The sequence below is a fragment of the Stylophora pistillata genome, chromosome 7, assembly GCF_964205215.1.
Source record: "Stylophora pistillata chromosome 7, jaStyPist1.2, whole genome shotgun sequence".
Lineage (NCBI taxonomy): Eukaryota > Metazoa > Cnidaria > Anthozoa > Scleractinia > Pocilloporidae > Stylophora > Stylophora pistillata.
Genome location: NC_142525.1, coordinates 11,397,316 through 11,414,675, shown reverse-complemented (window position 1 = coordinate 11,414,675; position 17,360 = coordinate 11,397,316). Strand labels below are relative to the sequence as shown.

The 17,360-nt window shown below is 37.3% G+C and overlaps 1 protein-coding gene across 6 annotated transcripts in view; it reads left to right on the top strand.

Moving 5' to 3' along the window:
• Window positions 1–12,582: 12,582 nt before the first annotated feature.
• The window catches only part of LOC111344229 (uncharacterized), an 18,294-nt gene continuing 13,516 nt past the window's right edge, over window positions 12,583–17,360 (top strand). For 2 of the 6 annotated variants that reach the window (XM_022951435.2, XM_022951434.2), the window contains exon 1: window positions 12,587–12,735. The gene's annotated coding sequence lies outside the window, so the exon portion shown is untranslated. Of the gene's footprint in view, window positions 12,736–16,013; window positions 16,077–16,142; window positions 17,178–17,360 lie in introns of those variants that run through there. The other 4 variants (XM_022951437.2, XM_022951436.2, XM_088728393.1 and 1 more) reach the window with 3 other exon arrangements.

The following is a 17,360-nucleotide window of genomic DNA, read 5'->3' as shown; positions in this document are numbered from 1 at the left end:
AGCGTCAGCAAATCCGACTTCGCCAGAACTTTTTTTTTCGCGCGAGCGGCCATTGTTAGCACGGGGAAAAATAATATATTTCGCGACAATAATGGATACAAACAGAAACTCGGCCTACTAGTCCGAAAACGAAGACAATGTTTGGACCTTTTCCTTTGGGCTAGAGCTCTTAAATGAGGCAGAAAGAGAGAAAAACAAAGGAAAAGGAGACTCGGAAACAACGCCGTCACGATTCGCTTCAACTGATATTGTTGTCCGTTTTTCGCGTCGGATTTGATACACAATTCCACCGGCTATGTTCTAAAACAATTGGTTCATGCTTTCAGCTGTGCACTATCGAGTTATGGAGCACGTGGGAAGTTTGGAGAGCACTCAAGAAGCTAGAGTTTCCCTCGGCTATCGCCTCGGGCAACTCTTACGCTTCTTTCGTGCTCTCCAAACTTCCCGCGTGCTCCATAACTCGATAGTGCACGCTAAAGCATGAACCAATTGTTAATTAGACAGGGTGCGTTCTCAGAGAAGTGGTTTTCAGAACGGCCCTGTAACTACCCACCCAACCCACCCCAGGGAGGACATCCATCACACAGTAATCTCGTGCGTGGGAAATTAATGTCTCCTACCCCAACCCTGCAGGAGACGGGACCTCCATTTAATCGTCCCTATCCGAGAAGACTAGAATATCTAACCATTTCTTGATGTTAAAGAAAGCATTCTCCTCAACCCTATCCAACTCGGCCTTTGCTATCGACAGCTTTCTCCTTATTTTCTTAACCTGTTCCTCTAACACATACTTGTCTTTCTCTGCCATTCGCTTATTCCCAACACATTTCCTCTTCCATCCTTTGTTGAGTAAGAATGCTGCTACAACTGCATACAATATGCAATCAACAACCCATAGGTATCGAAACGGGTCGTTGCGCGGGCTCCCTGTGCTCTTGCTACTGAGAAGTTTACCGCAAGCATAATTAATATTTTGAATATCAGCACGCGTTGGTTGTTCTTTTATTCTGGTGTCGATTAGTCTATTTGAAAAATCTCCGGGGACCGCTACAACAAGATCGTACAGTGGACTCGTGAGGTCAATTGGCTCGTTCGCCTCCTGGGACTGAATGTTGGTAGACGTCTGTAAATCCAACTGAGTTGGCTGTTCGCACTGTGAATTAATTATCTCGCTACCAGAAATAAACTGATTCTCGTTGCCAATATTCATTTCATTGCTTTCCCGTTCGTCTGTTTCTCTCCGTCCCACATTATTTATGATAACATCCATTACATCGCCAAAGATCCTTCCAGATATGCAGCCTGGTTTCGCAGATTTAGATTAGACACTTTCAAAACGGCGTAACCCATCTCATCCCATAGTTCCTACATGAGTTGCATATAGCCTTTCGCCTTTCCGTCAGACTTAATTAAGCGGCGGGTCGTTCGAAGCCACCTTTTCCTTCGCTTTATACTTGCATTTGTTTAAATCCATGTTCATTGCGTCTGTCCATTTTAGCCATAATAATAATAATAATAATAATAATAATAATAATATTATTATTATTATTATTATTATTATTATTATATTTTAAGTTCACCATTCGTCTCAGTTAACTACTCGCGTTGACCTCTTTACAATATTTCATCAAAAGGTTTGGTCTCGGCTTATAGGGAAATGTTTGCAGTTCTGAACATGTGCGCGAATTCGAAGTCGGTGTCCACTTAAGGCTTATTTCTCTTAAAATCAAACAGCTTCTGAAAGCTAAAAGTTTAGGTCTCGGCTAATAGCCAGGATCGGCTTATAAGCAAATAACTACGGTATTGAACCTATGCGTGAATTCGGAGTCGGTGTCCAGTTAGCACACTCCGCTCACAGACTGAATCCACCTCTTTCGCCTTTTTCATAGCTGGCCTTTGATCGCCCTCGAGAGGAATCTCGTAGAGCGAAATATTCTTCTTCGAGTCAGGGGTATTCGAACAACACCAAACTACGTCTCGAATCGGCATTTTATCTATTTTATTTTTTGCTTAAAAGATCGCAAGCAATGGATTCCAAGCCTACCTAGCTTCTTTGATAAACTTGGACTTACTACCACGACGTCACGAATATTTAGGTACCAGTACTCATCAACACGGCCGAAGAGATACGGGAAGCCTAAGTTCGCTACAATTTCGGACTTTTATCGCCTCGTACAAGTGTACCGTTGCACTTATGTCCTCTTGTTGTAGATATGTCCTCTGACGTAATGTGATACAATGGCCAATCATATCCTGTGATCTATAGAGCAACACGCGGCTTGGGACTGGTTAAGAGACTCCGTTGCAGTTATGTCTTCAAGAAAAAAAAGTGCTCATTCAAGGGGGTCGGGATAAGTGGAAAATATGACACGTATGAGCAACCTCCAATCGATCTTGTTAAAAATTTTTTTAAAAAAGTTTGGCCTTCAGTTGTTTATTTCGAATATCATAGGTTTTTTCTGTATAGCAAAAATTTGAAGTAGCAGATTGTGAAAATTTGAAATAGTAGATTGCGATGGGATTTTATTACGGTTCCGCTGATTTTAGCTGTACTTTTTTTAGTTCTGTCTCTAAATGTCATCACGGTTCCGCTGATTTAAGCTGCTCTTTATTTAGTGCTGTTTCTAAATCCTTGTTGGATTCGCTGCACTTTTGGGTGGATTTGTCATAATTTACTCCGTTTTCGACAAATTCAAATAATTAATAATCAAATCGAAAATCGGGGTAAAGATGGCTATGGCACGTCAGTAGGATATATTGCACCTTAAGGACCTTAAGGACGAATTTCACAGAATTTACTCCGTTTTTCTAGAATTCGCTGATCAAATGGAAGAACCAGGTAAAGAGGATGGTATATGGAAACTTAGAGTGTTAGCCACTTGCGAATGAATTCGTAGAATTTATCCCGTTTTTCTGGAATTCATTAAAAAAATGGAAAATCCGGTTAAAGATTGGCTGTGGCAACTAGGGATCTATTTAATTCGGAGGATGAACGCTTAGATTTTACCCCGTTTTTTGTCAAATTCACTGAAAAAAAATTGGAGATTCGGGATAAAGATAGCATGTGGGAACCTCGGGTATTATTCCCCTGTAACATGAAGGCTCAGAATTTACCCCGTTTTCCTCGAATTTATTCGCTGATCAAATGGGAAATCGGGGTAAAGAGGGCATATCATGGGACTTAGCGTGTTAGCCACTTGCGGATGAATTCGCTGAATTAATCCCGTTTCTCCAGAATTCATCGAAAATAATGGAAAATCGGGTTGAAGACTGGATACAGCAACTTGGGGTCTATTTCATGTGGAGGATGAATTCTTAGATTTTAACCCGTTTTTCTAGAATTTGTTGAAAAAAACTGAAAATCGGGGTTAAGATATCATATGGGAACTTTGGGTATTATCCACTTGGAGCATAAATGCTCAAAATTTACCTCGTTTTTCTAAAATTCACTGATTAAATGCGGTGAACATGGCATATGAGAACCTAAGGTATTAGTCACTTGTGGGCCGAATTCTCAAAATTCATCCCGTTTTTCTAGAGTACACTGAAAAAAAAAATATGAAATCGGGTTAAAGATTGGATTTGGCACTCTAAGATCTAATCCACTCGAAGGACGAACTCTCAGAATTTATCCCGCTTTTCTAGAATTCACTGAGAACACAAACATTTTTTAAATGTGTAATTTTTTTTCTATCTTCCATTTTAACTAAGACTAGCGAGCCGCACAAAGAAACACTTTTTGTAGTTGTAAGCTTCTCATTTATTACGGACGCGTTTCGTCCCCAATTGAGACTTCTTTAGGGAATGATTACAATTAAAGAGGAACAGTACATTTATATAGCGCGTTGTTGTGTCTAAGTTTTGAATTTCTATGCAAGTTAATTCATTAATAATTACTGAAAGCGGGTCGGCGTTATAAAAAACTCCTAATTACAATTAAGCTATTTGCGTATTGCTTTACTTTAAGGGGCTAACGATTAGCGCTAATCGTCGAATTCACCGCTGAAAAAAGAAATGGAATATCGGGGTAAAGCAGATTAGATGTGGCAAGTCATTAGAATATATTCGACTTGGAGGATGAGTTACAAGAATTTACCCCGTTTTTCTATAAGTCCTTGAAAAACATTCCAAAATCAGAGTAAGATAGCATAAGGGAACTACGGGTATTATCCACTTGTAGCATGAATTCTCATGATCTCAGAGTTTACCCCGTTTTTCTAGAATTAATTCATTAAAAAAAGGAAAATCAGGAAAGATAAAGATTTGACATGACAACGTAAGCTATATTCCACTTGCGGAATTAATTCTAAGAATTTACCCCTGTTCTCTAGAGTTCACTTAAAAAAAATTGGAAAATCGAAGCAAAGATGGCATTTGAAAACTTCGGGTATTATCCACTTGTAGCATGAATTATCAGAGTTTATCCTGTTTTTCTGGAATTAATTCATTAAAAAAAAAAAAGGAAAATCGGGGTAAAGATTGGATATGACAACTTAGGATATACTCCGCTTAAGGTATAAATTCTCATAACTTACCGTCTGGCCCCCCTTTTTCTGGAATTCATTGAAATAAAAATAGAAGACCAGGTTGAAGATTGGATATGGAAACTTAGAATGTATTCTACTTATGGGGTGAGTTTTCAGAATTAACCCCGTTTTCTCGGAATTTATCAGAAAAAAACTGAAAATCAGGGATGTACCGAGTTATAATTCATTCGGCACGTTGGAATATATTCTTTTTATGACATGAATTTTTTTTTTTTTTAGAATTCTCTGAAAATAATGAAAATCGGATAAAGATTACACATAACAAGTTGGGACATGTTTCATTCGCAGGATGAACTGTCCGATTTTACCCCATTCTTTACAGAATTCTTGGAAAAAAAGCAAACAAAACGGGACAAAGATTGAATGTGATGTGTTAGTTTGTATTCCACCTATAGGATGAATACTCAGATTTTACCCCGATTTTCCAGAATTTACTCAAAAAACGGAAAACCGGGGTGAAGATTGACTATGATCATGAAAAGCTATGATGTATCCCACATGTGGGATCAGTTGTTAGATTTTACCTTATTTGTCTCTAATAAACGAAAAAAAAAAAAAATGGAAAATTAGGGTGAAGATTTGATGTGGCAACTAAGGTTATATTCCACTTGCGTGATGAATTGTCAGAACTTATCCCGGTTTTCTAGAACTCGTTGAACAAATGGAAAATCGGGTAAAGATTGGACATGGCAAGTCATGCTGTTAACCACTCGAATTGTCACGATTCCCGTTTTTCTACAGTTAATTGAACAAATCAGGGTAAAGGTTGGATATGGAAAAGTTACGATATTACTACTTGTAGGATGAATTGTCATAATTAACCCCGTGTTTCTAGAGTTGATTGAGAAAGTGGAAAATTGGGGTGAAGATTGGATTTGGCACGTTAGGATATATTCTACTTGCTGGATAAATTGTCAGAATTTATTTCTTTTTTCGAGAATTTCCACATTTGATGAAAAATGGAAAAAGGGGTTAATTAACAAATATTCACCGAAGTGGAGGTGGTTAGCGATGGATATTTACCTCGCCGCTCCGACAATGAGGTGAATAGTTGATTTAGTATATACTAAAACAGTGAGATAATATACACTACCAAAATTTATTTTAATTCATACATTCCAGCAAATTAAAGTGACGATCCAACGCGGCTCGGATCGCGGTAAGTGATTTTTTCTTGTAAAAACTGCCGTCTCGTTCTCTCGCTGACAGATAAAATTTCTGAAGACATTTGTTTAGCTCTGGTGGCGACATTTCTTCAAATAATGCTGCAAGCTCTTTTTGTGTATTTGAAACCATTCTGTAAAAAATTTCATTCAACTTTGATTTTCAAGTTAACAAGTGAGGGTACGCAAGATTAATTTGCATTTGTAAGCAAAACCTTTCGCATTGGTTTTTATCGATAAACTCCGGGTTAAAAACGTAAACCATTACCTCTAAACACGGCCAATCCAAATTTAGTCGCTTTCTTCGCGTTTTCAGGGACTGCTTCGTTGTTAATTTGAGTGATTTCCTCGCTTGTCATGGATGCAAACCGGGAAACCATATTCTCCCGAGTTGTTCTGAGGTAAATAGCAAAGGATATTCGGAATTTGACAAGCCAATCAGAGCGCGCCTTGAACGCTATACACTGTTTTAGTATATACTAATTAACAATTATTCCACAAGCGCGCGTTGGATATGAGATGATAGATAGCCAACGAGGCGCGTAGCGCCGAGTTGGCTATAATCATCTCATATCCAACAAGCTCGAGTGGAATAATTGTATTATTAAAAACGTTAAATTAAATTATTAAATTTTATTCAATCTTTAGCTCCCTTTTAATTTTAAGCTGACTCGTACGCTTGCCATATTTGTAGATTATGGTATATTGGCTGATATACCATAATGGCTAAGCCAATAAAAAGTCTTGAATTGCATTATCCAATGATCTAGTTTTTAATAATAATGGATATGTCAAGTTTGGATGTATTGCACGTGCAGGGTACGAGCTCTGAAATTGTTTTGAATTCCCAATGCACTCAAAGCATGGAAATAGGAATAAACAGATATACTGCAGTTGTAAGTTAGATCCCTGGAAGTGCATCCTTAATTCGCGTAAGAAAATTTGGCGTTGGGGGTAGTTGTCGGAAGGCTATCCTCGGGTGAGGTCAATAATTTTAGCCGATACTTTGTAGAATCCCCTGCACAAAGCCTTGGGATTATTCGACAAATATCAGTTTGAGATTATTTAGCTGGAAAGGAGAATGTAGCCTTCCCCATAAAATATTTATCTGTCTGCAAGTTTTGGTGTTATGTTTCACCGCTGTGATGTTCTGATTGTTGATAAGGGTCTGCATATTATTCACACCCTTGGAATTTAAGACAATTTAGCGTAAAAATGTTTTCAGGCACTGAGAAATTTTCCCATAAGTCGCTTTATACACAGATACATGTGCATGTATCGACGGCAAACTATTGATTTATCTTTGCTTGACAAGCAAAGTGAACGTCTACGTAGAGGCTCACGGGTACTATTCACCGCCAGATAAAACATTGTAACAATAATTAGAGGGTTGATTGCAAAAGAAGCCCTTGGTGACTTAGGATGAACTACTGTCGTCTCATTCCAACGTGCTGCCTGTTTACTTGTGGAACCAAAGGAGAACTTAACATGACATCAAGAGTAACTTAGTGGGGCTTCACAAAAGAAAAATCTATGTAAGCAAAGGACAAGTTTTAAGTTTCTCTTCCAAATATTTAATGTCTTCCGATACACTGACGTATTAATATGGCTGTCCTAAACAAGATCATTAAGCTCACTTAAAAATAAAAAAGAAACAATATACATTAAATTTACATCCCTGATAGAGTAGTTTTCCAAGCGATCATTATTTCACATATTCGAAAAAAAGAGGAATTACAGAGTGACATAGATATAGAGGTTTAAAATTTTAAAAGGGATTCTGAAAGTATGAGAAACCTTCTCAGGATGGCAGAGAAGAAATTAGTTTATCTCACCACGTGGTCCTCCATCTTGAGCCATGGTAGCCAACTCAGCAAAAATTGATCAGCAATCCTATTTTAAAGAGAACAAGAGAATATGGGTGGTTACCAGTTTGCTCTGCTCCCAGGTATTCAGAGAAAAACATAAGAGGATATGCAGAGGCTAAAGCCACTGTGTATCAGAGCATTCACTTCAATATATCAAAGTAGTGTAAATTTTTCGTTTTTAGGGCCGATTTACACGATACGACTTAATCGCATGCGACAAGCTTAAGGTTACCTCTCACCTTCGCAGGTGTCCTTCGGGAAAACATTTGTTTGCACACTAGTTTCACTAAAATCTTAGCAAACTATATATCAGAAGAAAGCTTCATAAATGTTTCCGACAAAAATATATGTCAAGCAACTTTTCTTTTAAGGACACGTAAGGATCCAATAAGGTGTGAAATGACCAAAGGGTCTTCTATTGAATTTATTGGGTATGGGATGCTGCAGCACGAGCTAATTGCATGCAGTCTTATTAATTATTCACACTTATTACAACACCTGTGCAAAGCATCTCAATTAAAAATAACAAATATGGAGAGTGCAGAATAATTTCAATAATTTAGAGTGCAAGCAATTTGTTCCTTACCATCATTACTTTGTGTTTGGTTTCCATTTACAGACTCAGTTGGCTGTAATAAAAAAAACAAATTTTCTTTGTTTTTAATTTGTAAACACATATCATGCTCCTTCTCAATGGCAAGAGCCTGAGTTTCCAAGAAAACCCAAATAACCAGAAAGAGTATTGGCAAGAAAGATAACCAAATGAGCAGTGGTATCAAATTAGAGCTTGGAGCAATTAACCGACCTGAATGACTGCTACACCCCCCTTCTTCTACGAATGGAGTAGCTTTAACAAATCTGACTACACAAACACTATACATAACAATGTTGTCTCTGTGATGATGTCTGTGTGGCCCTTGATTGATCTTTCGCTTTGCCTTGCTCAAGAAATGTAATTGTGCTGTGGACTACATTAGATTTTGGGGTATGATACTGTGATTTCTAACAGAGAATCTTTCATGCAATTACTGATGGCGAAGGAGTTAATTACCGTATTTATCTGTGTATTAGTTGACCCCCATCTTCAAGGTTGAAAATCAGATTTTTCATAATTTCCAGTAAAGAAAAATTCAGACCGACAGAACTTTCCCAAATGGCTGATCTCTTACTTCTGAGAATGTACTGAAAACACAGTAGAGAAAAATGTAACCGTGTGCTGTGAAGTTAAGTAGCACTTGTTTACATCACCACGATTCATGAATTAAGCATATACGACCACTTTGATTTAGTGGAGAAGTAATTTACCATCTTTTGTAAATCATTTAGTAGACTGAAGGAACACCGAAGAGCTTCAAAGGATCGCTTGATGAAAACACTGCCATCTTGGAAACTACACAATAACATAGTTGGTCCACGCACATAACAAACAAGACAGCGTGAGAAAACAGCATTCGCCAGGTCACTAAGTCACTGTAATCATTCAATGAAAATGAGAATTCAGCAGCAAAAACAGCAGCGAAGCTGTAAGGAAAAATGTCTGCTCTACAGATCAGAAGATACAATAGAAATCAACCCCACTACATGTAGGTTTCTGTTTAAACCTCATAAAATTTACTATTTCAAACTTTTTCATCGATGAAGAACGCGCTGAAAACTGACAAAACATGAACACAATTAGAACTGGTTTTTTGAACCTGGTTTTCCTAATGGACTTCAGGCAATTGCTATGCTAATTTCTTGGATTGCTTGGGTCAGGTCTTTATCCATGATCCATGTATAAGACGAGGGTGATTTTTTGGGCTAATGTTTCCGTCATAAAGGGTCGATTTTTACACAGATAAATATGGTAAACTTCAGTGATAAATGTAGAGCATGGCAATCAATGAAATGATCAGTGTCTAATCATGAACTAGCTCCTTGTCAGTGACAAGTTCACAAAATTAATATTGGAGAAAGATCCATTACTTCATACAACAGTTACTGTGAAACCATCATACCGAAAAACATGGCGACTGGTACACTCAACCAGAACTCTTTGTGCGAGAAAATCCTGGAGCCACTCATAAAAACAAGCAGTAAAGGTCTGAAAAATTTAAACCTTGCATATGTTGTTGTTTTGTAAAATATTGCTTTCTACATGTGCCTTAGCCTAAGAGTAATGGTAAAATGTACAGGTGCCATCTTTGTTTGTCAGTTGATTGAATCTATTGGGTGAACACCAGAAAAATAATAATATTGATACAATTAAAATGAGGGTTTAGTATAGGTATGCTGTGGTTAAGTTTCATCCTTAGTTTAATTCTTTTACTTTTAATAGCTGAGGCCAAATTGATGGTGACACATCATCTCATCAGAACTTACACTCTAGGAGCTACATTTTACCTTTCTTTACACAAAGAGCAATTCATATCATTCACAAAACCAAAGGAAAGTTATGCTTACACCAAGAAGGTAATAACCAAACAGATTTCTTACTTAGTTTTTATAACTAGTGCATAATTTGCCAAGAAAATGTTTACAATGGAGCTTACCACCTCATTGACACTTTTGTTTACTTTGCTTTGCGGCTGGTTCTCATCCATGCCTGTATGTATGAAATTAAGTAAGGGTGAAAAGATTAGTATTTTCTCTGCAAAGATGGTTGCAGAGAGTGTCTCCACTAATATATGGATCACCAAACACTCAAAATGAAAGCCAACAAGACCAAGTTCTTGCTAACACATGTAGGAGCAATACCGGTAATTGCTAAGAATAGGCTGAATGAATTAAGTATTCATTTGTGCATGAATTAGTATTTATTTCGTTTTAATATTTAAAACACAGTTGAAAAAGTATATAAAGTGTGGTAACATATACATATTATCATATTCCTTATGATTTAGTTCAAGGGGCTTTATTCTAAATATATCAAAAGAAAGAAAGTGGCATATGTCAGCTAGCAGATTTAAATGGAAAAGCACATATTATTAAGTGAAGAGTAATTTTGCTGCAAATCTGTCCCCTTCTGGGAAAGCAAATAGAATGCATTGTAACCCAACTGTTTCTTGCTGGAGAGCATGGGAGAGAGCACCCTATCCTTTATAAAAGAGACCAGATCTTCATCATACGTGTTTGCAGTTTGTGAGTTAACTTTCCAGGATATGTGATGTTTGACATCAACCATACCAGAGGTTGAATATTTACGTGGTTGAATTCTTTGCGTAGTTAAATTTTTGCATATGTCTTCCATTGTATCCATAATAGCCATCAATGTAGACACAATGAGATTGCTACATGTAACATAATAAAAATTATTATGAGGCTGGAAGAAAATCATAAATTTTCGATCATTGAAACACCAAGATCTGTCTCATTTTAATTATGTATCATCTAGTTTTGCATGTCCCAAGCAAAATAATAAAAAAAAGAAAATCAGCCCTCGACACAGAAGGATTCAATGAATCCAGGTTAGTAGTTACTCGGACGCTTTAACATGCAGCCACATGAAATCTACACTATTTAGCCCAAAACTTGAATGTGATCTTGAAGACTGGCTGCATGTAATATTTAAATTTAACAACAATACTAGCATGAAGTGCAACCGAAACCTTACCTTACTGCACTAGTTCCAACAGAAAAGCACAACCCCAATCACCAATGCACTCGATAATTTGCACTTAAAAATGTAACTAGAATCTTTATCTTTCACCAATTCATCCAAGTGTCCCAAAAGGCATCAAGGATAGCTCATGAAACAAGGATATCACAAGTTTGCATTGCATCCCTCCCCTAGTTGGGAATTGACACGCAGAAGGCATGTTCACAAGGCCTTTTGATTGGAAGAAATAATATATAGATTTAGCCAAGCCTAAAAGCGGAGCTCCCAATAAGTAAAAATTTTGCAATAAAATTTCTTTACATATATTAAAAATTTTTAGCCAAAAATTCATTCAGTATGGATTAAACCCATTGACACTTACGTGTAACGTGCCTGTGAAGAGTCAAAATTTTGGAGAAACCAAGAAAGCAAACACTATGCGCCGTAAATTTTTAAAAATCATCTTTTTAAAAAACCAAGATCCAGTGAAAGAAGACTAATTAAAGAAGTTATTTCCAACGAAAAATGCAATAGGTGCATATTATTTTTTAACTAAAAAATCAAGATGAAAGATAAAAATCGCTAAATATTTTCGCATGTGTGCAAATGGCATGTGGATCATATTTCAAAACGGAAAATGAGAATTTGTCCGTGAGTGAAGAGATCTCAAGTTCCATGGAATCTGTCAATAGGAAGCAAGACTAAAATGGCCAAGAAATATTTCGGGACGACAGATTTGTTCAAAACAGTTTTTGATTCGCTGTTACAAGCGAGAAACGTACGAATTTCTTACGTGTACAAAGCCCACGCGGTAAAATTCATCATTCTTAGATCGTTGTTTACTTGCCTTCAAGGCCTGAAATTACGCAGCGTTATGTTGTAAATTCTGAAAAAACTTCGATTTGACGCAAAATCTTCGATTAAACAATACTTTTTTTTAACACATCGTTACTCGAACATAATATTTACCGGGCCATCGGTTTTCACATTACGTCGATAATGTCGTTGACTCGAGAGCTTATTCTCTCACCTTTAAGACTTTGATATCCATTCTTTTCCAAGCAAAGTATTCGATAGCATTTTTACTTTAAATTCTAAGTTCCACAAGGTCTAACTCGATCGCAAATGAACGAAAAATCCGACCTGAAAATTTTGATGGTCGGCCGCGCGGACGCCATATTTTTAAATTTGATCATATAGTATTTTCGTGATAGCATACATGACAAAGAGCAGTAAGTACGGACGCAGGTACTGGTACGGACGTACGCTGGTCAGTCACGTGACTATCGCAACGGAAGACACAACCCATCGAGTACGATCGAGTACCAGTTAGCCTGCGAAGCAAGCCCTGGGGGAAAGGAGGGGGAATTGGGGGAGCGGAATGTGCGGAGGGGTGAGGGAGGTTGGGTTTGGGTTTCCCCTCCCTCTCCCCTCCGCACATTCCGCTCGCCCCAATTCCCCCTCCTCTCCCCCAAGCTTGCCTCGCAGGCTAGCACAGTAAGCATTCCATTCGAACATGGCTATAGATGTCTATCTCGAAATACTTTTTTGATGGTTCTAAGGAGACGATTCTAGCCAAGGTAAAGTCATTCACTTACCAGATATCTCTCTACCTAATTCCTGTTGTTACTAACTAGCTGTCACTAGAAAATTGTGTCTTTCGTGCCAAACTGTCGAACTGCGAGGCTGTGTGCTACACTTCGCGACTTCCGTCTAATAATTAGTTCGACTTCGAATTTCGAAGTCGAACCATGTGCGAACTGTAGTTGATATCTCTATATTTAGTATTGCTTACCATTTTCACCGAATTTGGCTTGAATGGCTCAGCTTTCTGCCATGAAATGTACGTATAAAAACATGCTGAGGTAAGCACTCTTATGTATGGGCTACGACTAGTGCGTAGAGCAACATTCGATGTCTGTACAATTGGCAGCTTCCACTGAATATCTATTACTTTTCCGAACGATTTTGGAGTGTGATCAACCTTTTTCGCCCCTGTTTTGAATATATGAAGATTTGAAGATTTGAAGAATGATATGAAAAAAAAAATAGCCCTTTTTACAGTTTCCGGCACCATATTAAATGTGTAACCGCGCAAACGTGATAGCGAGGTTAGTGATGAGTGGTGTTGCGAGTTCTAGTGAGAGTTTAGTGAAATGTGGTGGTGCTCTGTCCTTTTTATCGAGATATTTCGACAATGAGCGATACTTTCCCTACACAGGACATTCCTCCTTCTTCTTCGAAAAGAAGAGGGAGACACTGTGCCGCTTTTTGGTTGTGCTAATAGCTATTATCACACAACAGGCAATCCAACAGGTCTCCATTTCTTCTCGTTTCCGAATGACTTCCAGCAGTGAATTAGATGGTGCAATCTCCTGAAGCGCCAGCATGGAAAGGACGGATTCTTCATCACAAAATCAACTTCTTTGTACTCAGAACATTTCAAAAAAGAAGACATGCGAAAAAACGTGGGCAGGTCGCTGGAAATTGGTGAAAGGTTTATAATGTTTGTACGGTTGTTTTGTTGCTTGGATACCGAAAGAAAATGCCTGCTTTGATTTTCGGTATTGAAGTGTTTATGCTGGGATTTTTTTATTTTGGGGGGGGGGGGTGGTTCTCCTTATTAAAAAGGTGATATTTATATTTCTTTGTGCACTGTGGTCTTATACGATATCTGTGAACTGAATGTCAAATTATAAAATTGTAATGTACAATTCAAATGTAAAATTATAAATTTATAAAATGATGAGTTTAATCATTATATATATGGGCAGAACCATCTCGATTTAACTGGCCAGTACCGAAAAAACTATGGAAAATGCCTGCTAAAAGGGTCCTGGTAGCAACTGTGATAACTCAAGGAGAGTCATTTGAAGTTGAACAGGAATTATTTCACCAAGAAGTTAAAGCACCTGTGTCATCTGTCAATGCTGCTTCACCTTCACCAGCTCAAATTTAATGCTCAAATTGATTTAGGTGTGATCTTTCCTTACATTAAGAAATATTAATATTAATAGTACTCAGGGAAAAAAGATGATGTTGGGCTTGTGAAATCAAGATAAGGTACCATTGTACATTGTGTAAATAAGGGAAGTGATTGGCATGACAATAAAACGCAAGTTAAACTATGTCCTTATGGGAAGGAGCTTCAAAATTCTATCCTTTAAACATAACATTTCGAAGAGCCTATTGACAATAATTAACATTATTATTCACAGAAAAAAAATAAACAGTTCTGTACAGTCTAAAATAATCCTAGTTGTTACATATTGAGCAAACTCTTGCAGCATATTCTTGTGAACAAGTTCTTGTGCTGGAAATGGGAAAGGTTCTTTCAGCTCCACATAGTTAAGATTAATCCATGTAATGCAGATTCTGGACACCAGACTCTTGCTGATCCCAAATCTATCAGCAAGATCTTGTACAAATAACCCAGCCTTTAGTCTCATAAGTATGAGCAAAAATTCATCCAAGAATGACAGTTTCTTGAAGGCCCCAGCTTACTTCTGTTATCATCTGTTTGGTATGGCTGACTCTCTTTCGACAATTTCTCTCCTCTCCAGTACTGCATCTTTGCCAGCATTGGTTCAATAAAATTATAGAAGCTTATGAGTGCTCCATAGTTTGGGAATCCAGTATAAAATAGAACTGCAGACACATCATCTTTAATTTTGTCAATTGAAAATTGGCACGCCAATAAATATCCCTCTCATTTTCAACTTTACTTAGTTTTTCTTTCAATTTAGCTAATTGTACTTGCAGTAGCTCTATTTCCCGTTGCAGCTTAAGGACATCTGATTGTTGCAGGGCTGGTGAAGATGAAGCAGCATTGACAGTTGACACAGCTGCTTCAACTTCTTGGTGAAATAATTCCTGTTCAACCTCGAATGACTCTTCTTGAGTAGTCACAGTTGCTACTGGGACCCTTTAAGCAGGCATTTTGCGTGGTTTTTTCGGTACTGACTAGTTTAATCGAGATGGTTCTGCCCATATACATAATAATAAACTCATGATTTTATTAAATTTTTAATTTTATATTTTAATATTACATTATAATTTTATAATTTTACACTCAGTTCACAGACATCTATAAGACCACAGAGCACAAAGAAATATAAATGTCACCTTTTTAGTAACGAGAAAAAAATCCCAGCATAAACACTACAATACAGAAAATAAAAGCACCATTTTATTTCGGCATCCAAGCAACAAAACAACCATGCAAACATTATAAACCTTTCACCAATTTCCAGCGACCTGCCCATGTTTTTTCGCATGTCTTCTGTTTTGAAATGTTCTAAGCACAAAAAAGTTGATTTTGTGATGAAGAATTCGTCCTTTCCATGCTGGCGTTTCAGGAGATTGTACCATCTGATTCACTGCTGGAAGTCATTCGGAAACGAGTAGAAATGCAGACCTGTTCGATTGCCTGTTGTGTCACAATAGCTACTAGCACAACAAAAAAGCAGCACAGTGTCTTCCTCTTCTTTTTGAAGAAGAAGGAGGAATATCCTGCCTAGGGAAAGTATCGTTCATTGTCGAAATATCTCAATGAAAAGGACAGAGCACCACCACACTTCACTAAACTCTCACTAGAACTCGCAACACGACTCAACACTAACCTCGTTATCATGTTTGTGCGGTTACACATCCAATATGGCGCCGGGAACTGTAAAAAGGGCTATTTTCCTCTTGTTAGCCACTGGTTCCATTCAGAATGAACTGGCTCCAAATGGAGTTTTCAGAGTTCAACTTTGGTATGATCATTAAATATTATTCTACTTTGTGACAACTGTTTAACTGGTCCTTTAATTTCTAATCAAAATATTCCATTTGCTGACATACAACCTGCTACCAGAGTTTCACACAAAAGTCCTCTGAAAGTATTGTTACTTCATGGTTATGGAAATGAGAAAAAAGGGTAAGTTTCTAAAGAAACTTTGGTGCTGCATCGTTGGGGGTAACAAAGTAATTTGGTTATATCAAGTAAGCTGAAATTGTAAATTGGCCACTGTAAAGAGTTAAAAAGCTGATGTTTCAAGCATTAGCCCTTTGTCAGAGTGAATGACAGTCTTCATGTTCTTTGGAAACTCAAAATCAATTCTTTTTCGCTGGAAATGAGGATATCAATCATTCTTATCAAAACTTGTTTAAGAAGGTAAAGTTGACTCGAAGAGCTCCAAAAAATTGCTCTCACTTTGTGAGTTTGCTTGACAGCCTCTTAAAACATCACAGAAAGATCCGAATGATGTTAACAATCCAATATTGCATATTATTAAAAACTAGATCATTGGATAATGCAATTCAAGACTTTTTATTGGCTTAGCCATTATGGTATATCAGCCAATATATCATAATCTACAAATATGGTAAGCATACATGTCAGCATAAAATTAAAAGGGGGCTAAAAATGTAATAAAACTTAATAATTCGATTTAACATTTTTAATAAAACAATTATTCCACTCGTGCTTGTTGGATACGATATGATTATAGCCAACGAGGCACTTTGCGCCTCGTTGGCTATCTATCATCTCATATCCAACACGCGCTTGTGGAATAATTGTTAATTATACTGAACACTTTCCACAGGCAGACAGTAAAGACAATGTAAAATAATATCCTGTGTGAATTAAATTTCTGTAGACCTTTATTCTCAAGTATTAATAATAATAATAATAACTTTATTAATCTCCTCAAAAAGGCTCTTTAGCTTAATTTAAAACATAGAATATCTAAAACTTAGATTTCCAAAAATACTCCTAAAATTGCTGTTTTATTTTACTTTAAATACATCCAAATTCTTCTGGGAGACTATTCCACAGCTTTTGGCCTCTGAGAGTAAATGCATGCTGACCTGCAGCCAATCTACAGAGTGGTATATGTAGGCATTCCTTATTCCTAGTGTTGCAGTTGTGCACTTCCGATCTGGTTTTAAACTTCTGACAAAGATATGGAGGTGCAAATTCATTTCAGCATCTAGATACCATGGTAGCAGGCACTGTAACTGCTTGGCAATACATGTAGGTGTAACATGATCAAATTTCCTTGTTCCAGAAACTATCCGGGCGGCAAAGTTTTTCACTGTTTAGTTGTAATAGCTCAATGTTTTTCTTGGTGGTATTACCCCATACTGATGAACAATACAATAATTTACTGATTACTAGAGAATCAATTATAGTGATCAACGTATGCCTATCAAACAG